Below are 23,261 nucleotides of genomic sequence, written 5' to 3'. Positions count from 1 at the left end.
CGATCAAGGATTGTATTCTAAACTGACTACCGAATGACACTAAGAACTTTTCTATTCTTGAAGAAAATCTTGAACGACGCGAACTGATAAGGTCATGTAGACTGTATCGAGACGTGGAAATAACCACTCCGTAGTTTTGGAACCGAAACTTTGACGATAGTGGGAAAATTCATCTATCAGAAGAACGTACCGGGGGTGAAAAGTAATGGAAAAGCTTTCACGCAACACGAAGGTGGATCACGTGGTCGTTGTCCAGTGGTAGCGCCTTTCTATTTTTATTTCGATGTCCCCTCTACGATTCCGTACCCATGGAGTTCAGTGTTTGATCCCGATCCTCTCCTCGGTTGACCAATTTCAGATTACCCGAGAGCCTCTGACGTCGCGTGGTCCCAGCGGGTAAGTCTTTTCCTAGGGGGTGGTGGTAGGTATAAACCCGCAGGGCCTCACGCCCCTTTCTTGTCCTGCGGCCGAAAGGGGATATCGTCAGCACGGCCGCGTCCCCTCACGGGGATAATAAGTCTGATTGCGTCAGCTGTCTTCGTCGTTCCCGAAGCGATATAATAGCTGCACACTGCGGCAGACGTCGCGACGCTGCCTGTGAGTGAGTGTTCTCCCGCTTTCGAGCCTCTGCGTGCTCCAGGCATGTGCAGGGACTTGACGCGTACTAATCCAACGAGAGGGTCGAGGACGCGACGCAGATGGCCTCACCGACGCCAATCAGCTAATCCTCGCTGCGCCTGACGCCTCCACTCTTTGCGTTGAATGAAAAAAAAAAAGAAAAAAGAAAAAAAAATAAAAACAAAACGAAAACGAGGGGAATGAAAAATACAGTACTGGTGGGGTAAAAGAGAAAAAAAAAAAAAAAAAAATTAAAACCCGAGCACAAATCTCGTGAATTGGTGTGTATTAATGCGTACAGGTGGCTAAATGCGAGACATTTTGTTCGTTAATAGCTGTCAAAATTGTGCAAGTCACTGTAGCATACCTGCCAGCAAAAAATCCAATCTCAAAGTCCGTAATTCAATTACATCCAGTGCACCGTTATCGCGACAGGTTTTCTGAATCATTATCTCTCTTTCTCTTTTAGTCATTCTATACTTCAACGGAACACTTCTTCTTATTCGGTTTTTGCTCACGAAAACGGGCATTTCATTTTTATTAACCTGAAATAAAAAAAAAAAATAAACATTCGGTGGTAATTTTGAAAAACATTCCATACAATCGTACGGAATTTCAATTGTTTTTTTTTCTTTCTTTCTTTTTTTTTACAGAAATCAAACTGGATTTCCGATTTTCACCCTGGCAATTCGAATGCCGGATTTGTGATCATCGAGTCTGAAATTCCAAGGACAAAAGTCACGGTGATATTCGTTTTCTATTTTAGTATGTCGTGACCGACCCCTGGGGAGATGTCACGTGCACATCTTAAGCGTTAAAAATGGGGACAATTTCTCATGGTTTTGGGAGAGAAAATGAATCACCACTCAAGGACGTCATACTTTAGATATACAGTAATTTATCGGGCGCTAGAGCTTAATTTTTATGTGTAAGATCGGCGGATATTTCTTTTTAAGTGTGTGCAGAGTCACGCGTACTAATGAAGCGAGCTCGTACCATTTTGGAGGTATCTGAAAAATTTATTCTTTTCAGGCTAGTGAAATGTAATAATTGTGTAAATGATTACAAATTTATAACTTATAGAAACGAGGGCAAAAGATGTGCGATAATTGACTGGTTTTCATCGATACAAGTTGTGAATGAAACATGAAACGAACGAAAACGAAAACTGGGCTCGTTTGACGAATCGTGATGAAAGGGAAGAAAAAATTTTCGGAATGAAAGCAGATGATGGCAATTTTGAACGATTGGAAAAAACCTGCCTCTTTCGCCTATATATACGGGGGAAAAGATCTGGGCACCTTTTCTGCTCTACACCTGCTGGAAATTTGGCAATTAGGGGAAACTTCTAGCTTGGTGCAATTTGTCCGGACCGGCACCTGCGTCCCTGCAGGGTCGGTGAGGCTACTGGATAAATGACACCGACATTAATACCGACAGTCCTACAGCATTCGGCAAATTGTTGGATATAATTCATCAAGCGGGTAGATTAGACTGGATTAAACGCGGCACTTTCATCGTGGCAAGCCTGCGATATTTGCCTGCGAACATAACGCGAGACCATTTACACATCTAGAATATTTCTAGTTATAATTTGACCAGCTCTAAACTGTATTCATTTTTCATCGTAATCGAAAAATAAAGTCCGGGGTGCACAATGAATTTCTTTTCTAATTGTAACCCAAAAAATCTAGTATGTGTTACTACCATTCTTTTTCACGATTCTCGTTCGTAGTGTATCTTCTAGTAACTATTGCGATAATTTGGTACTGGCACAAGAATAAATTGACGTTCAGATGGTAATTAATTGAAAGAATTAGCTTAGTGGAAAAACAGATTTTACGTTGCTATGGCCAGAAAGTAAAGTACCTACTAACGACTGTAATCACGTAACACATTATCTTATAAGTCCAAGAGCACTTTAGCCCTTAAAGTTTTAACCCTTTATTAGAATTTTCTAGTAACTGTAACAAATGAAATTTTTCTCAAGCCATTTCTGGATTGGTCATAATGCAGGAAAGCTGTAAATCGGTGCATCGTAGCGCGCTGCGCGAGATTTCTAATCGGAATTTTAGTGAGGTGAGTGATAATTTACGAGGCGCGTCATCTGATAGCTTAAACGAAGCTTTTACAAACGACGCCCCGCGTCCCGCCCCTCGTCTCCCCGTCAAACGAAAGGGTTGAGCACATCCGTCTCAATTAACTTACACCGGTTACACACCTGGCTGAACCTCCCACCCGGGCAGGAATCAGGAAAGACAGGACAATTAATATCGTGTTCACCGAAAAGGTCACTCGCTGCGACAGAGCGCCGTGATACCGTGACCGGATATTTAAAGAGGTTCAGAAGCCGTGAAATGGATTTGCTCTTATAATTCACTCGGTTGAAAAGAAAAATTCAACACGCGAAGGAGTGGACATTTTTTGGTCGAGAAAAAAGTAATTCGACTAACAGGCTGATTGAGAAAAGTTGACTGCTCGAAAATGATGATAAAGTTATCGAAAAAATCAAAGCAAGTGTAACGAGTATCATAAAATCAGTGAGAAAATTCCAAAAACTTTAGGGAAATTTAATATGAACTTGTTTTTATTAAACCTAAGGAACGAGAATATTTCGAGAGAATTTTGGCAGCATCTTCGCCGAAGTTGTGAAACCTCCTTAAGACCTGCCACTGTGCAGACGGAAATAACAAGCCGAGCGGAACGCCGCGTTTCGTTACAGATATTTTTCCTAATTTTGACACGCTTCTCGGTTTTTTACTTTGAACATTTCGGCAGACAATCAGGGTATATTTGCTACTGAATTTAAAAATACTGGACAGCATTGAGATCACTCGAGGAACAAAAAATACACGTCATTTATTACGTGAAAAATGCAACAGCTGTCATAGCTGTTCGAGCCCAGCTAGCTTCTTCTCCGACTTCCGTTTTTCTACCGTAACACGTACCGGGACCCTCGTCACGTCGTCGTGATTATTTTTCTTCGACTTCCATGTTTCTATTCACCGTTCACTTTGTTTTAGAACTGTTTCTGGGTTCTGATCCTTTTTTCGTGAAAATAAAACCACAGTGGTTATTTTGCTATTAAAGAAAACTAAGAAATGAGAATGTTTGTGATCACATGGAAGAAATCTGTGAAGAAATTTTGTTTTCGTCACATTTCTCAATGAAATTCACGCTCTTTCATATCTATTAAAGGGCTCGGAAATAATTACAGGAATGAGCTTTTTTATTTCGCATGTAAAGACTTCTTTCCCAAATACCTTGCGAACCTAAAAATTGTAATGAAATATGCACAACAGCTGCATAAATTTGTCTCTGAAATAATTTTTATCTCTTTATATCGTTCACGTATTTCTGTTATCTATGACACTAATGAACTGAATCGGGCTTCGGAAGTTCTGAAATTTCGATAACGTTGTAAATTTTCTACTCCCATTGAATACGGAAAAATAAAAGTCGATAGCATTATTCGCACGTGGTGATGGTGTTAGGCTCGTGTATAAAAAATCGCGGTTACATTCTCATCGTAGAAGCCGCGGAGATAATCCATCAGCCGTATCGGCGGACGGTTCCAATACAATATGTTATCGTATATTTTATAATCTCTAAATATTTGACAGGCAAACCAGGCGGCGCATGCCCCATCTGCGACAATGTCCGCCTCAATTATTAAAGCGCCATATGCCTACGGGCCAGGGGTTAAAGGGGGTGAAGAGGGGGGTGAAGGACCATGTGGCGCGAAATATTCAACCCTGAGCTTGCCAGTAACGCGATGACGCGCTGAGACGAGGCTGCCAAATGCCAGCTCCACCAGAAGTTCCAGTTTGGTGGTTAGTTGGCCAAAAATCGATGAATTTGATTAAGGGGTAATGCTGCCTTTTTTTTTTTTTATATTGGCTTAAGTGCTTCCTTAATTATACAAAAATGGTACTCAAAAGTCTGTATGTGAGGGAAAATGTTTTAAATGATTCAAAAAGTTGATTAGGTAAGGGTGGGTTTCGAATCCTTGCTTTTTAAATGCTCCTTTCTCAAATCTACGTTTTTCTATGTATTCTATGATTTTATGAACGAACTATGGTCAATTTTTTCATGAAATTTAAACTTTTTCCTTGAAATTGACGCCATTTTTGTAAAAAATAATGTTTCTGAAATATTCTACGTATTTCACTAGATTTTGGCATCTTCTTTTCAATTCTTTTTTGTTTTTTGTTCTAGATTGAAAACTGCGACTTGCGGGTGGAGGCTCGCGGAGTTCATCCAAAAAAAAAAGAAGTTATCTTTCATCAGCCACTCCACCCCAATTTTGTTTTAAAATAATTGAGAAATTTTTTTGTCATGTATTACAAGATTACATGTATGTATGAAGAACAAGGTTGAATAAATATTGATTCATTTTTATTAAATAAATTGGAGATAATGACCCTTGATTTTGTGTACATAAAGTTAATCACATAACGAGATATAATCCTGCATTGAGTACTTGTCAAATTGCTGTATACGTAAGTTACGAAGATCTCTTTGAAAATCGACATGGATATAAATTACTTGAATCATAAACAAAAGTTGAGGTATCGATGCTCAATATCAAATCGCTTCAAAATTGTAATAAATTTAAACCACTCGTCCGATTTAATGGCTCGTTCTATTCAGAAAACCATTTGTAGAGTAAAATCGAACTAATCTCCTAGATTTTTAACAACTTTGAAGTGATTTGAAACACAGCATCAAAATCTAACCATGACACACAATTTACATAGTTTCAGTATTTTCGATTCTTATAGTTTTTAAAAAATCTTCGCAACTTACTAATATTAAATTATCTCGTAATAAAATTGACAAAGAGTAACCATTTTTGCGAACCAGGCTTCTCCAGCGAGGTTGATTTTAGAACACAGCTTACGAATCGCGGCTGTTATCTGCTCGCCAAAGGACCAGATGGTGAGTAACAAGGGATGCAAGGCGTGTGCGAATCACCCGCTCTATCGATCCCGCGTTCGGTTACTCAGCTGCAGAAGAAACACTTTTGATAAAATTCGAAGGGTGGACGGACGTTAAAAAGTTTCCGAGATGCATTCAATTATTACATGCATCGGATTCTTTATCGGATCTCATTTCTTTGCGCGCCTTTCATTCCGCCGCTGTCTGTGCAGATTTCTTCAGCAGGAAACGCGGTTGCAGAAAGTATAAAAGACTTTATTACAACGGGGGATGGAAGAGTGGGCCGTCCGTAATTGTCTGAATCGTTTTTACCGCCACGCCCGCACCGGTTTGGATGTAAAATGTGCTGCAGGAGCAATGAGAATGTTTGCGGTAACTCAGCCTGTCCTGGCGCCAGGCCAGATTGCTCTTGAAATATATTCAGGGATTGCTACCTCGGTAAGTGGAGGTATACATACGTATATATTTACACCGAAAAACCTTCATTTGCATATTTTATTCGAAAACGTGCTTGCTCGTATCTAGTCGACGAAAGAATTCCGCGGAAAACCGCTCCATCGGAAATGTCGGATAGATTGCTACTATTAAGAGAAACGAACTTCGTACGAGTGTTGAAAAAAGAAAATGAAAAAAAAAAAAAGAAATTGCAATTGAAATACAATTTCAAACTATTTCTTCTATCCTTAAATTATATATACATTATTGCAATAAAAGTTAGACAATTTTACATCGTTGAGACGTTGAAAATTGGTAAAAAATTAAACCCACTTCCAAGTATGTCTTACCTATCAACGTTCAATAACGTACGGCTGTATTAAACACTTGATAAATTCTCGAATAGCGAACGAAAAACAATTTGTAATCTTTACTATTTCCAAGTTACTCAATCTTCCGTCACCTTCCGAAGCAATATACGGTGTAGGTTATAAATTTTATTGCATTTTTTCCTCCACCGCGGTATAAACAATTCGAAATAGCCGGTCGTGGAAGTCAAACCGAGAAGAGAAAAAACAAAGAAAAAAAAAAAAAAAAAACGATACAACCAATTATAGCTGACAGGACGTGCAACTCGGCTCGACTCGCCGTCCTGCCATCCTTGTTATTAATTTGGGAGACGTGACATCGTTCGTACCAGCTGAACGTCGAAGTGACATGGAAATTACAACGCAACGCGACGCGTATCGGACCCTCCGAAATAACAGGCAAGCGGGAATGTGGGTGACGGTAAAGTGGTGGCGCAGGGGGCGAGGGTGGTTCTGTCTAAATCAAAAGCTGATATCGACTACACCCGCACCGTACGCAATGCATGTGCCATTCCTCCCCAACCCAACCCGAAGCCCCGATGGTACTCACCCTGATAACGCAACGCCGCCATTAGTGCGCCCCCTACTGCCCCCCCCCCTCCCCCGCCGCCGCCTCCATCCCCCTTCGACCGTGTCACGGGACACGTGCTGTTTCAATTACCGCGTACACCCCCGTCCACCCCCCTCCACCACCGCCAACCGACCCGCAGACAGTCGGTCGCCGGGGTTCGACTCTCGATCAAAAAATCCCTGCCTGGAGGAAAATAAACGAGCGAAGGTAAGCCGTTCATCCAGCCACGCGTAAAACACTGCAGAGTGGAAAAAATTACATTCGTTTGAGTGGGAAAATTTTGGTCAATATACTGAGAAAGATTTCGTTTGTTGTAGTGACTAGAAAAATTCAGTAAAACAGATATCTGATGTTTGAAGTTCGTGACTGTGTTGTGTATGATTAAATTTTCGTTGGTCGAAACAGTCAATGATGACAAGATGCAATTCGTAGAGTGATGCTTTTATTACGACGTTTCGGCAGGACTCCGCCTGGCATCATCGGGTTTCTTGAAAAATATTGTAAAGAAAAATAAAAAATTAACTAACTTGAATTAGACACATTTTACAATTGAAACTTTCAATGAAAATTATTATACATTAATGCCATTATTAGTTATAGTTGTTAGGTTGTCATAAGATGATAAAATATTACAAACTCACATTTCTAGACATTCCTTCGCTTAACAGTCGTTGCTTACATGGTGTTACAGAAGGAAGTGACTATCCGTCTGTCATTTTCACCGTACAATGGTCACATACTGTACGGCTTTACAAAATTCATTTTCATTTTTTAGCCAGACTTTTAGATCCGGTTATAGGACACAGTGAAAATTATTATACTTAGGGACTGTTTAATAACCAAATTTATCAATTCCTCTCAGTGTGACAAATTCTACGTCAGATCAACGGTGGGTGATATTAAAAACTGTTATAAAATGAGGAGAATTATAGTTATTTTTCTTAGGATTTACGTTTTGCGACGATTCTCCCGTGCTGTATAAAAAATATTTCCACTTCCACGCAGTTCAAGAGGATTTGGCAAGTCCGCAAGAAATTGTTGTTGCTTCGGGAGAATTATGTTGGAAACATATCTTCGCGAAATTTGGTCGACAATTTCAATTTGCTGAAATTAATATTGTCTACGGTGAAATTTAAATCAATTTCACTCGATATTTGACTTTCCTGTCAACTCAATTCGATTATTCAAACTGAATTTCTCCGGTTATGTATTCTGTGTTGCAGTAATGTAAAAAGCCAAATCTGTGCACACGCCGTGAACCAAAAATTTTAAAGCTCATATAATTTAAATCATACATACAAAAAGTAGGGATTTATTGACTTTATCTAAATATGATTATCAAATATAGGAAAGAAAATATTGTTTCAATTCAAGAAATAAGTGATGAAAACAACAGTTTGCGCTGTGAAGCGAAACGCGTCAATGTTCTTCAAGTCGATGAATTCTTTTTTTCTGTATAATATTAAGAGAATCTAACATACGAAAAATAATCATTTTAAACTTCTCTTAAAATTTTATCTATGTACGTATAGTATTAGTCAGTATCATTCGGCAAGTTGACAATTCGCGTAGAACGCGGATTCGATACATTTGCTTTTTCATCACGCTGTTCTCGGTGAAATCAGATGCGAAATTTCATTCGAGAGATTCGAATATCGTCGAGACGTAGAACATTCTTTGGCAAAAATGTAAACATGAAAATAGCCGGCTCTCCTCACTCCTCAAAATAAGCAACGCAGGATCGTTGAATCGGGTTCCCAAGTGGCCTGACTCTTTTCAGACCGCGCGGCAGCCTCGCGGGATAATTTCAAAGCCGTGACCCGACGGCGTCAGATAATATTATTCGTAGTAGCTAATCTCAGCGGGTTCCCAAGGAATATGATCCTCCGGTGGACCGGCGCCAGATTACAGGTAGCATCGTCAGTCCCGGCTGCGCACCAAGGCTTCCATCCCCGAGAAGGATGCCGCGTGTTACAGTAACGAGTGATCCCGATCCTGATCCTTCTCACGCGATACCGTTGACAACTTGCAGGAGCCGTGGCAAAGAGCGAAAACGGATGAGTGACGAAGACGGAATTTCCAAGAGGTAATTTGATCTCGGTGCAGCAAGTCGGAAACGCGATACGTGATAAACGGTATCTAAGTATCGTCCCCCACAAGCGAATGACGAGTATCCGGATGACGGAGCTTATTGCAAGTTTGATGGGTTCTGGTTCTCCAAACATTTAATCCGGTCGGATAATTTCATTGACCGACTGTTCATCGATCAATTTCAGATGATTATTTTCAACACTTTGATATCCAGTTTTTGAAATTGAACAAAAATAGATTTTCAAAGCTGGTCGCATGTGCTCGGCGATGAAAACGACACTTTCCAATCACAGTGACTGGAACTTACAATATTGCTGATTTTTCTCTCGGATCACTAACAAGTAACTCATTCGCTGTAATTATTCCGATATGGAATGTAGCCGAAAACAAAAGAGAGCAAAACTGGTGCGATGTATCGAGTTTCCAATTACGAGACCAGTTCCTTGCGTCATAAATTGTCTCGACTACTGTGAAGTATAAAATTATTGCTACAGCGAGTGAAACGAATGTAAGTCAGAATAAACTTGGGTGACGTTGACGATGGCCGTAAACCGTGGCGGGAATTTTCCTTTAGAATTCGGTGCAGCGCTTTCCTCGATGCTTTTTCTGCGAATGTCATTTTTTCCGTCCCTTCTACTTCCGGGAAGATAAATATTTGCACACGTGAAGTGTCCTTCGAACTATTCGGGCATTCTCCAGATGGGACAGGGTCCGATATCCACCAGAGTCTGCGACGTTTTTACGTGTATATTAGGGTGTTTCACAAAAAAATAATATACGATTTTCCACCATGGCATCCCCCTAAAAGTGTGTTTAGGTTGAAAGGAAGACTTTGCCAAAAGATAAAGTTCTACGTTATGTGGAAGATCGCGGTCATTTGATTTTTCACTTTTTTTCACATTTTTTTGAATTTGTGAAGAAACACGTTGTAGCGGTTCAATCATTATTTTATTTCTGATATTTATATTCAATCCAAAGATCACGATCCACAATCCAACGATGTATCGATCGAAAGTCTTTTTCTCCTAAATCAAAAGTCCATATGAAATTATAACTATTTTTTGAGATGGAACTAGTGATGAAAAATTCGTCAGATACACTTTTCAAACATCAACTGAAGACTTCATATTAGGTGTTGGAATTAATTTGTAGGGTTTTACAAATCTATTTTCATAAAAAAAAACGCTACTAATTAATTCCAACACCTAATATGACAAATGTGGCTCTTCTTTGTGACGTAAATTAATATTACGATTGATATGAGCAATAAAAAAAAAAAAATTACTCACAATACAATACAAAAAATATTGACAAATGTGAAAAATCAACCGAGCGCAATTTTCCACATAACATAAGCGCCTATCTTTTCACATAATCTTTCTTTTAACCTAAACAAACTTTGTAGGATGTGCCGTGGTGAAAAATTGAAAATCTAAAATCTCGGAACATTTTTCTCTGAAGCACCCCAAGTCGTACACGTAATATATCGGACCGTTTAAGTCTGTGGATTTCTTCCCACAGCTACCCTCTCGGCTTGCGTTTCCTCAGACCTTGCGGAGGGAAGTTTGGCCGCAATATTTCAACCACGTGGCGCCAGCCCACCCTGCAGACAAATCTTTACAGGGGCCGAACAGCAGTTCCTGTTTGTTGCCAATTTCTGAAAACCTTCAACACGTGCTTTGGGACTCGCACATGGCGTCCTGCATCCTTGCAGCGTGTGTCGAATGGGTGTTTCCTCCAAACCACGGCCACCCGGATCCCGTCGTTTCACCGGTGATTCAAGCCTCTTTGCCTGCGCAGGCATCCGTCGACGAGAGTGTCGGATTACCAAAGGCAGAACCCGGCCTGCACGTTCGCCGGGAAAATTGCGAGCCAATTAACTCACCGACCGGCAGATACGCGTCGTTCTCCAGCTTCGGTCACGCCCGGTAGTTAACGCCGAGAAATTAACGCTGTCCAAGACACGTCGAATTTCCAGTGAACGTTATGAGCCTTCGTAATAAACTCGCTCCACCACGTGTGCGTCTCTCTGTTGAAATGTTCGACCAAACCTGCTGTCACGATTCTGCTGCTGTAGTCGCGCCGCTGCGTGATTGGTTAACTCGTTTTCTCGGTTTTTTTATTTTTTTTTATTTTTTTGCCTTCATCTTTTTTCACGCTCGGAAATAACGTTTCGGCAGTAATTAATATTTCGACTCGCTACTTGAGGGGAATTTTGAAGAACGTCAACACCAGTCATCATTCATCGAAGAGTCGTGTACTCGCGTGGAGCGATAATTCCAGTGGAAGCTGCACGGAGCATCAACGCGCAACATGAATATCACGATAACTGTTCTTGAGCTACAGTGAGAGACAGTTTTAGTTCCGGTTACCGCTCAGTCCTTACGTATTTTCATTTGTTACCGAAATCTAAAAATATAGTTCTAGGTAGAAAATGAAAATTAGTTTTGTAATTTTTACCAGAAAGTCTAGTATCCGTTACTATTCTTTCTCATTACGATCACTGTTACTAGATGTTCTTGCAACTGTTGCGAAAATTTAATGCTTGTGCAACAATAAATTGACGTTGAAGCCTTATTTAACTAAAAAAGTTTAGTAAACCTTACAAACTAATTTTACGTTGCAATTGCGAAAAAAGTATCGACAATAGCGCAAAATGGTTACGCGTACCTCGTTTTTCGTAATTCCAACAATATTCAAGCAGTTTTTTTGACGATACCTGTTTTACTGAATTTTTCTAGTTACTGTAACGAATGAAATTTTTCTCAGTGTAGACATTAGAGGATCTTATCAATTCAACACACCATCATAACACGTCCAACATGAAAAGGTACCCGAGATTTACCTGGCCGATTGTCTTCATTCTGTAAAACGCGTTGTAGAACACAAGTATTTGCTTCACGAGATACTTTGATCGGCTGCGGGGTAAAAATCACCCTAAAGGTCTACTCCCAAAAATCGATTATACAGGATTCCTTGATAATAACGTCAAATTTTTTAACAAACCAATTGGACGTTATTCATTATCAAAAGTCGACAATATATGCATCGGTTTTATCCTCCCCTTATCTTTGGGGGTAGACTTAAGTGGTAAATTTTACCCCTTAATCGGCCACCAAATCAGCACGTACAAAAATACGTTTCCGAGATTTTCGTAAGAAAATCGGTTTGGTAGAAAGTGTCATTACTTACACTGCTAAGAGCGAAGCATCGTCGCAATGACTACATGCTTTTGATCTCAAAGATTGTACGTAAAGAGAAGAAAGTTCTCGGCCACTTCACCGAGTATCATACTACCAATTTCTGTGAAGGAAACCCGCTGCGCAACACCCTGGAGTTATTCAGAACAGGATACGTATTAGCGCAAGGTGGCGGATGCCTGGGAGATGGGTATAGACGTAGGTTCCCTTTATTCCCTAGTGTCCGTAATCCTCCCGACCATACACAGGGATTTTTACAGGTAGCGCGGCGCGAAGCGATTCGTTGATAGAAATACGGTCTTAATTGTTACGTCGAGAGAAACGCGCAGGTGCCTCGAACCCACTTGCCGGTTTCATTCGCACCGTATTCGTGGCTATAACACGCAGACAACCAGCAACAGCTGAACGGATCGCATCCCTTTGTCCGGCCTTTAATGCCTAATATAAATTCTAGATTTGTACGTAGATTGTTAACTCCGGTAGTTTGGAGGAAACGTATTTTTCTCATTCTGCGATGTTTTCACCCTGTGATGTAGCTTTCGAAAGAAGGAAGAGACCTGCCTCATTCGACACCTGACGTCGTCTCTCTCCGCTCCGAACACCATAAAGAAGTCCGACTATTTTTATCGTGGAAGTGTGAAGCTGAAACAACTTTCTTACTCAAGTGTCGCATCACTAATTGGAGGGTATCCTATACTCGTCTCACATTTTTATTCAACTTTATTCCATTCGTCGAGAAATACACTGTTTCTGCTACACCTGTTTCAGAATGTCGGTTATACTCGACTATAATCAAAGAGCAGGAAATTCTAACGTCTTAAATTTTTTCCGAATGCACAAAGTAACCCGTCACGCGAATGAAATTTTCACTCCTCCATATCTGTTTTTCATAATTAAACGGAAAGCGATCGTTTTTATTCCGTGAGATTAAACGGATGCAAAGATTATTGCGCCAAAGTTTCAGATTCTAGACATATCAAAAAGTACTTTTTTATCCGCTCATCGATCTAACAGAATTTACTTCAGGAATCCATGCCTAATAATTTTGCCAAATAACTGTCAAATTTATTACGTTCTGATATTTGTAATAACAGCAATTGTTAGCTGTCTGTTCCAATTTCTGGGTCTAGAAATAGACTTTTTTGAGTCTGACGTAGCAGTTTTTTTTTTTAAATACAAGTAATACAGAAAAGAAAAAAATTAAAACGAGTAAATAAATAATTGGCACTGGAGTGTGCTTGAATTTAGTGAAAAAAGTTTAGAATAATAATCTGCGCGCAGCTTATCGCACAAATGTAGAAACTAGAATTTGAAACAAACGAATTATCGTTTTTTATTTCTGGCCTCTGATTTCGCTAATCATTCGCGGCTCTTCGGGTCTTGGATCGAGGGCTCCAAGAACTGAGCACTCAGCGTGGGAAGACGTGAAATTTCGCGCAAAATTTTTGGAGCCTTACCGTTGACTCGTGCAAGCGTAAATGGTTTTACCAGGTATCCGTATAGCCGTGGGCACTGCCTGGGCGTTGCACCGGTATTATTCAAGGGGCAGAATGATCGCGCTGATGAGACGTAACTACGGTAGACAAGTGTTTTTTCTTCAAATTTTTTCTTTTACTTGCTTGTTTTCTATTTTTTGTAAAAATTTTCTAACAATTCTCAGTGGCCGGTGGCTCGCAAGTGGTCCATTATCACATAACGCGAGGCGTGGGAGCCGACCCTGGTGTACCTCTTCGACTCCACGGACACAAATTACTACAATAAACTTTTTAATGCTAGCCTTCTTCTCTGCTCAGGCAGCAGCACGCACGCGCCCGACTCGACGGGATTCTAAAACCACTTCAAAGTCTAAAGTCTGACGACTTGTACGGAACTTTTGCCCAAAAGTATTATACCCACGTCTTTCTTTTGTACGCTCCGGATCGAAGAGGAAACGGATCAAATCACTAAACCTTATCAGTTTCCGCCCTGTGTTAACGTCAACCTCTCGAATATTTGCTTACACGGTTCGTCGAATTTTAGGAGTTCATTAAATTTTTTAATGAAATCGAATATCAAACGTTAGAATACTGTGAATTACGTTCCAATGCGGTTCGAAATGTGATGTAACTCGAGATAATATTTTATCTGTTCTCAGCTACTAATAGTTGAATATCATTTTGTTGAAGTTACAAGCACATTGGATTGTGAAAAAAAAAATTACAATCGTAATGAATTTTTAGAAAAGTGTACTATGGACTTCTTGAAAAAATTTGACGTAGTAGTAACTTTGAGATTGTCGAGGTGAATAAATGAAATCGTTAGCGTTAATTTTCTGAAGAACTGTAATCCTGTCAAAAATCTGTTTTGCTTCTGGACCAATAAACAGCAACAGCAGAATTTACTGCAAACATTCGTATTTACTCGACTCAGTTTTTGTTCTGAAACTATTACTCTGGGATTGTCACTTCGTAGATTTCACTTTATAAATATCCTGCGCAGTATTTAAAAAGTACGCTAAATCCGACAGAGTAATCAAGCCTGTCAGAGAAGATAAAAAATAATAAAATCTCACTATGTTTGTCTGAAATCATCCACAATCCGGCTAACCAAACAAAAAGATGAAATAAAACTGCACTCAAAGTTTCGCAAGGTACACGACCATAATTTTACGAGTCATGGTTTTCACGATACTCACGATAATTTGGAAAAAAGCGAATCTTTGAAGAGCCCTGACTTCAAAGCTCTGAAAAAATCATGGAACGAAAATTTTGAAAATGTCAAAAAACTCGGAACAGCACAGCTGCAAACCCAAAGGAACACGGCGTGCTCCAATCCGTCCCGACGAAGAGTCATTGGGTCGTTGACGCCGAGGCGGTGATATCGGGACTCAAGTCGCTGTTCAGAGACGGAGGATTCTCTCCTCCGGGTGAGACTGGGGCTGGTGGTCGTGGGCGGCGTGGGAAAGGCACACGCCGATGCTGCAAGGAGGTTGTTTCCGAAGTGTCGTGTTTGCCGTTGCACTCCTCCCGGTCAAGTGCTCGTATAGGTGGTGTACCTTGACGACGCGTCAAGTAAAATCCTTGACTGAAAGTAGCGGCGTACAGTTGAAACTGCGAGAAGGAGGAGGAGGAGGTGGATGTGGAGGAGAGATGAGCCTCGACCTCGGCCCGCGGATGATGGTTGGGTAAATACGAGGATATTTTAATGATTGCAGGAGGAGCCGGAGGAGGCACAACGAGCCATTAAACCCTGTGCAACGGGCGGCGTTCCCAGGATAACGATTTCACCCGGGAGCCAAGAGGCGACGACGGACCCGCGGTTCTTAAGATATTAAGCCAACAGCTGAAAACGACGTCGAGGATGCCTAATACGAGGACGATACTTCGCGCGGTTAGCGAGCGAGAGAGTGTAAAAGGAAACAATACCAACGCCGTTGGTTATTCGACCAATTAAGCCCGCCGTGTGAATTCCCCAAAGACATATTTGGGATGCGGTTTATACACAAGACTCGCGCCTCCGGAGGAATCCTTCCGGTCCTGCACACGGGAGTTGAATTTCTACGACGCCTCGGGACGTTTCCTTATCGAATCGAGTGTCAGCGCGATCTTGGCTAATGAGGTTGGCAGCCGAGAGCAAAAGGACGAAGCACCGAGTCTCACCTGCCTTCGCGTGCATTCGTCCCGTCTCGGAGGCTTCAGGTGCCTCCGGGAACTTGAACCTGTCACAAAACTCCCGGCTCCCGGTGCATGCGCTCCGCCTGCAGCGCGTGGCTGCATAATTTTGGCAAAATTATTCCGGGACAGGTTTTCACCGACGTACATATACCCGGCCGCCGACTCTTTCCCAGGCGAGGAACGACGCCTCCGTCCTTTCGGACCGCTCCGTTCTAGCCGTCACGCGACTCTCCGTGCCCCTTAATTGATCCGCAAGGATTACCTGCCCACGGAATTCGGAAGGATATTTCGAACTCTCGGGTGTTCATGCCTCGGCACCGTGGGAGCAAAACCCTTTTCTCCCTATTCCGGAGCTATGCGTGCACTCCTGTTACGATAATCAACGGTTCTTTCGGGGTTAGTGACATTTGGAAGCTGCACTTATCGGGAATCCCGCGATTTGCTCTATGGCTGTGAGAAAACCTCGACGTTTTTTGCCAAACCAGTCAGGAACGAGTTCCGTCTCGTTCGTTCGTCACGTTTTTAAAGATTCCACGCTACGAGACACACTTTGATCAAACTTGTGCAGTTAATTTATGGAGCAACCGATAATCAAACGAATCCCTTGACTACGCTTTCTTTTCTAGAATTCCTATTGTATTATTTCATATTATCGTTTTTATTCTAACATAATAAAATAAAATAAAACTTAATCGAATGCTTCGCATGTGTGCAATTCGAAAAACAGATTGTTCCAAAAGCTCCATAATTTAACGACTTTGAAGTTCGGAGGTTCGAGGAATTTGACATTTCTAATGACTGAAATTTGTTCTCAGCATGAAAATCTACACACTAGATTGACTACCGAAAGTTAACCGCACCAGGTAGTTTCTAATGCGAAAATCCCAACGCTTGCGATTATTCATTTGCAGAACTGCAACTCGATCATAAAATACTCGAGTTGACTAATTCCGTCACACGCATTTTCAATTATCTCAATATCGTACATTAGAAAGCGGTTTTCAATTCCATCCTCGAGCACCTTAAGAACGGCAATTCTGTATGAGATTACCATCCCGTTGGTGTTAGGCAGCCGCGTGGGGGTGGCTCAAGCTGTTACGAAGGGATAAATTCTTAATCCCGGAGATAAAGAGAGGGAGAGAGAGAGAGAGAGAGAGAGAGGAAAAATAAGAAATAAATAAATAAATAAAAATCAACGCGTGTCAAAAGCCAGGCGTAAAAAAGCAGGGAGAGCCTCTCCTGATCCCCGAATGAGACCCCGCGGGGCGAAAAAATCGGCCTTGGCGGCATTTACCTGATCCCCTTGTGCAGCCGGGTCGGCGTGCAACGGTGCGAGAGGCTGCCTGCTGCGAGTCCTGGCGCCTTCGTCCTGATCCGGCCGCTGGCGCACCTGTGTCCTCGTCCCTTCCGTCGGCCTCTACGCATCCCGCTGCAATCGTATTCCCGCAGGTATTCGATTCTCTCCTCGGACACACCCATCAGCTCCGTCCACCGACCACACCGCAGCCCGAAGAACCCGAAGGACCCGAAGGACTCTGAGTGTATGGATGTCTGGAAGATATCTATCGGCAGTTTGTGTTACTTAACACCAGGTCCCGTGGACTCGGGACGCTGCAAGCATCGCCCTCACCTTCGAAAGCCTGCGCAGCTGTGAAGGGCTTTTCGAAAAAGGCTGTTTACGCTGCTCCCGGTAACCCCTGACTACGCCCCTAATTATATCGTCGAGACTGATCACCGGGTAATAAGAGAACGTTTTCATTTTTTTATAACCCCCGTTCCTATGTACCCAGTTTTTGAAGGGTGCAACTTCACGACCGCATTCAGGCGGCCCTATCACTTTGCTGTTAATTTCTAATGCGACGGTTCTTATTTATCAATTTATCTTTGTTTTCTGCGGGTTTTTATCGATAGTTCAGATATTCCGATACGTTGAAAAATTGAGAAGGACGCTTTTAAGAGACATTACCTACTAACAAAATACTATTGGACGAAATTAAAGCTGCCTGAATAAAGTTCGATTAAAATTTGATTGACAACGAGATTCTAAAAAAAAATTCAGGGATCAGTTTTTGAAGTAGGAAGTTATTAACTTGTAATTTTAAGATTTTCAGCAAGCTCATTTCCTGGTAAATCAATTTCGCAACTGGTCGAAGAGTAAATGTAATATTTTCAAAATTTCGTAACTTCAAAAAAAACGTTTCGAGTTCTTTCAAATTTTCACAGTGTATATTGTCACACTCGTTTCATTCGATGTAACATGGAACCTTTTAGTTAAAAACGTACCCGATCCCTTGAAGCTTAAAAATAATTGCATTTTTGTACATTAACAATGGTTAAAAAAAATTCATCAGGACTCTCGAAACGCTTTGTCGAAAAAAACCACTTTATTTTCAACTGAGCTGGTGCAAAATCAACCTCGTATTTACATAAACAGAAGGATTGAAGAAATCCCCGAAAATCACATATCAAATTACATCGCTAACAAATTAATCACACCGTTCAGGGCAGAAATCTTGATTCCAGTTAATATAAAAAAAAAATGTAAACAATGTAGATCCAACAGCTGACCCTTCCCGTATACAAAGTGTAAATTGAACAAGCACCGCAGAAGAATAGCTTGCACCCTGAAGTAAAATTCCGATGAAAGAGAGAGAGAGAGGGTGCGAAAGCGGGTTGAAAATACGTGCCCGAATAGCGTCCGCGTTAATTACGGTGCAGAAAGCGCTGAAAGGTTATTGTGACCTCTATTCGTGCACAGAGGGAAAACTTGGCATCGGGAATTTTAGCACCGGGTGCAGAAGGCAGGCTGTGGAGTGGGAGAAAGAGGGAACGAAAAGTCCCTTTTATTCCCCGATTATTCCCCCATAGCAAGGCGCAAACCCGAGACACCCACGTCAATCGGGAAATACGTGCCGAGGTCGCGATCCTCCCGCTTAGCTCATCTTCGTCAGGTGTGTCGGCTTACCGGTTTCACGGGCACGTAAAATCACGGGCAGCTCTCTCGCACCCTGGGAAATACCCAGCGTATAACAGCCGCGGTATTTTCACCGAGCATCGAGAGCAGCCGGTCGTTGCTGTTAATCCTTATCGTTACCTGTTGCCTCACGTTTCTACCAGCCGATCTCACAATGAATGAATGAGTAAACTTCTTCGGGATTTGACCCGGTGACCTTTTCTTCTTTGAACGGCGTACGGTACACGATGCGAAACACCTGCCTACTTTGACAAACGGTGGAATTTTTACTGTTTGGATATTTCGTTCCGAAGAAACGTAACGTTTCCGATGATTAGGGGCGGAAAAATATTTTCTGGAAAATCACTGTTTGTAAAAAAGATTTCAACTCGGCGTTGAATTGATAACACCTATGCTTTAATTGAACCTTAGTTGTATCACTACTAATGTATCAGGCTATAATGGCGTTATCTGCATTGCGAAAAACATGTAGGGGGAATTAAAAAAATCGGAAAAAATGTTTCAACCCGCGACGGTTGTGACACTAACAGAATAAACAAAATAATTTTGTTACATGTATACTTACTCGTTGAAACAAAAATTACAGAATAGTGAAGAACGTTAACTTCTTACTTAAGATTCAGTCTCGTTAAATTAAAAATTGAATTTTAACCAAGCAATAAAATTAGTTACATCACATTTACCTTAAATAAAATTGAAAGCTGATCAAATCTCACCAAAGTAACAAAACTAAATTTTCTACGACAAAACACAAATTCAACAGTTTTGAAACACATGATATGAAACGTTTCAACTGACCCAGAAAAAAATGTTACTACCGTCCCCGGCACATCTTTTAGACGTTGTGTCGACGTAACTTCGAAAATAGACAACTTGAATAAAAAAAAATCATGCCGATTTGAACTTGGATAACCAAAGTTCTTACATTAGAAATTAAAATAATCGCAACTAACATAATTTTATAATAAAAAACAAAATAGCAACAACAAAACATTATTTACTTTTGTAGGCAATAACAGAACGACCCATATTTCCGCCGCCGAACTTAAACGGGCATGTTTGGAATACGATCTGGGTTTGATTGTGTTTGATCTCTCTTCACGTTTCCAGACTCTTCCAGTCTTTGGCAAGAGGTGATCATTTACGAAGATTCTAGTCACTGATTGGGTTGTATAAGGATTAAGAAATGATAAAAAAAATTCCGATAATTATTTTCCTATTATGTCAACGAATGTTTTCAGTGTTCAATTATCGTTTTTCTCATGAAATCGACTCAATCTCGATTCATTTTATCTCGGTATCGATAAAACTGCACTTATTTTTTTCCGATCCGATAAAATTCAATCATAATTATTGAGAGAATTATTGAGAATGTTTGTCATATTACCGTTCAACCTAACAGGCTTCAAACGATACATATACCTACAAATTCAGCCTGTGAGCTAATTGTTATAAAAAATGATGACAACGCGAAGTGATAGCAAAAAAAAAAAAAAAATATACGAAATGGAGAAAAACGGGATCATTAGGACCACACGATCAAGTTCTTCTATTTAGTTTCTGAAAATGATATATGCCCGTGGAAACTCTTCTAAATGTCGAGATGATGGGTCGGTTATAAGGGTACACTCCACTTTTTTTTCAACAGGTGGATTTCTGGATGCCCCTCAGAGTGTCTGGGTTACACAAAAACTCTAATTGCCTGGAGTGAAAAAAGAACTTGAAATTAACATTTCTAGCGACAGACTACGGCGGCCTGTATACCTCTACCCTCGTTCTCCTCTCGGACTTTTTTCTATCCTGCAGTATACCGCACTTCACTTCACGCCTAGAATCCCGTAATCGGAAACGATCATTCGACTCGGAATGAGGGTAAGAACTAAAAGCATAAATAATACTGTAATACGAACAACCCCCGTTTACGAATTTCGTAGTAGATACTTATTACTGACTCAAATAGATACCTGTGAATATAATAAGTATATGAAAGGGTAAAATCGAAATCAAATGGTAAAATTGACCGACGAAAAATCCGTCCCCGCCTTCTTTGTTGTGATTAAAGAGGCATAAAAATTTAGAAATACATGTTACACATTTCCTTCATTCTACATAGGTATAATATATGCATATAACAGTTGACGGAGAGTCGATTTGAATGGTAAACGTGAATAGGATTTTCTGAAATAAAATAATCTGCTTCACGACTATTTAGAATTCACAAACCAACAAACATACGATGCGTATACTGATTCTTAGACGGCATCCACACAAAAATTCAAATTCTTCGCGAGATTTCCGGTATGGCATTGATTCAAATTACAAATTTTCACTCACGTTTCTTCTTACAACAAAGTCCACGTGACGTCATGTACCATTTGCAATCATATGCCACAGAATTGTATTGCGTTTTTTAAGACTGAAGTACACGGTATAACCGTCGTATTGATTTTAAAAATTGGTCACTAATCTCGACCCGGTGCAGCGGTGTCTCCTTGTTTATCGCAGCTCTATGCATACAAGACCTAACCGATGCTCGCTATGATAATCGAGAAATCCAACATTACAAAGAGTGCAGGTTTTGAAAAGTAGTCCTCGAAAGTCTTCGACGAATCATTCCTTCAGTTATTGCTGCAGGAAATACTCTACGGTAAAAACAATAAATTTCAGGGTATCCAATACCAGGATATTTATTAACTCGGAGTACATCTATCGACTCGAATCGACGCCGAGTAAGTTTCCAGGAATTTCGAAACCAGGGAAAAATTGAGTCATTTTTGGTTCGACCGCTGCAGCGATACCTGACCTGCAGGTATATGGTACCTTATACCTCTTTATCTGATGGTGGTTTGTACCATATCGCTCTGGGCCAGGCGAATAACTCCGTAACGACTAAAGCGAGCAATCCTCCCGGCGGAATGGCATCCTGACGGCACAGGTGCGGTTACACAGACTCCTCCGGAGTCTGGGGTCGGACCAGTCGCTGGACCCGTTGGACCGTCGAGAAACACCTGCCGCTGCATCACTCATTGCCTCTCGAGTCGCTCCACGCCGACGGCGATGCTCCGTCGGCCGATGTGGCAAGCCACCCATTAACATACGCAATCCCTCCCTGGTCATTAAATGAATATTTAAGGCATCCTCGGCTTTCAAGGTCTCGCCTCGTCGCAAATACCTACCCAGTGTCCGTGCCCGGTGAAGTGTGCGAGAAAAATCGCACGTCATCGTGATTCCGATGTAAGCGCGATCGCATTGTTTTAACGCTGGATTTTGCAAGCTGCGATCATGCTCGATCCGAGTTTCCAGTTACCGAATAATATTATTCACTTTACGATCCGTGAACATCCGTCATCGCTGAAACTGTCGATAAGAACGCGACGTTGAGGTTACTAAAAGATTGCTTGTGTCTACACGGAGTACGGTTTACATTTTGTCCACATCTGACGATTCCGACTACAAACGTCTGCACGAATTCGAAGAATCGATAATTTTTCGATCGTCACGATTTACTCGAAAATAACATCCATTTAAACGTCCACGCTGTTGTTTGTCGCTGGAAATTCAGCCTGCAAAGAATTTAAATATTCTGTAATTTCTACAATCGAATGAACAGGAAATAGTGGATACAATAAATTTCCATTATCACCTCCCTTCAATCGGTACTGATTTCAATTTTTTTTTTTTTCATTATATTGCTATAACGCATTCACGAGGTTATCAGTGAACATCACATTAGCAGATTTTTTCAACACCTGCTTGGAAAGTTCGATTTTCGGGTTTAGTGGAGCGTTCGAAAAGTGTCCCATTTTCGTGGTTGGCGCATGCGCACAAATGAAATACCTGCTGCATTTTGCACACTAGGGCTTTCTGTGGCGCATGCGCATTTTCGAATAACTAAACTTTCCGCACTGCGTCATTGAGCGTAAGTTACGTAACTTGAATTCCAAGCACTGCCAGTGGCATCTCTGCTGCTTCTCAAATAAAACTTTCTTGCACAGGTGTTGGAAAAATTAGCATGTACCACATATCGTGCGGACGGGCGATATCTGACTCGTGACATTATAGCGCAAATTGGAAACTTCAGACCCATCGGAAATCGTCCACTTTCAGCATTTGTAACACAATACACTATTTCCAGTTCATCACGGTTGAATCTATTCTCTGAATTCGTGCGTGATCGTGCGTCAACATAGAAAACACCTGTCTTAACGAAACGTCGCATAAGATTCTACGCATAACGCGGGTAATAAAAGTCAGTTCATTTACTGCCGTGTCACGATTAATATCATCACTCGTTCGGGGACATGATTTAACAAGACCAAGCATATTCCTGGCCGCTTTCCAATCCGGTATAGCCTGATGAATTACACGCGCGTGTGTCGTACAGGACATCATAAACTCATAGGACTGTAT

At 41.2% G+C, this 23,261-nt stretch overlaps 1 protein-coding gene across 3 annotated transcripts in view; it reads right to left on the bottom strand.

Annotated features, from left to right (window-relative positions):
- The window catches only part of LOC124301536 (carbohydrate-responsive element-binding protein), a 98,080-nt gene that overhangs the window by 37,402 nt on the left and 37,417 nt on the right, over positions 1-23,261 (bottom strand). Inside the window, exons 6-7 of one of the 3 annotated variants that reach the window (XR_006907508.1) lie at positions 17,172-17,439; positions 16,625-16,989 (exon numbers count right to left, since the gene is read on the bottom strand). The exons of the other annotated variants lie outside the window; for them this stretch is intronic. The gene's annotated coding sequence lies outside the window, so the exon portion shown is untranslated. Of the gene's footprint in view, positions 1-16,624; positions 16,990-17,171; positions 17,440-23,261 lie in introns of those variants that run through there. 3 annotated transcript variants of the gene reach the window in all.

This window comes from Neodiprion virginianus, chromosome 1, assembly GCF_021901495.1.
Source record: "Neodiprion virginianus isolate iyNeoVirg1 chromosome 1, iyNeoVirg1.1, whole genome shotgun sequence".
NCBI classification, from domain to species: Eukaryota; Metazoa; Arthropoda; class Insecta; order Hymenoptera; family Diprionidae; genus Neodiprion; species Neodiprion virginianus.
Note: the sequence above shows the minus strand (reverse complement) of the source record. Positions and strands in the feature narration are given on the sequence as shown.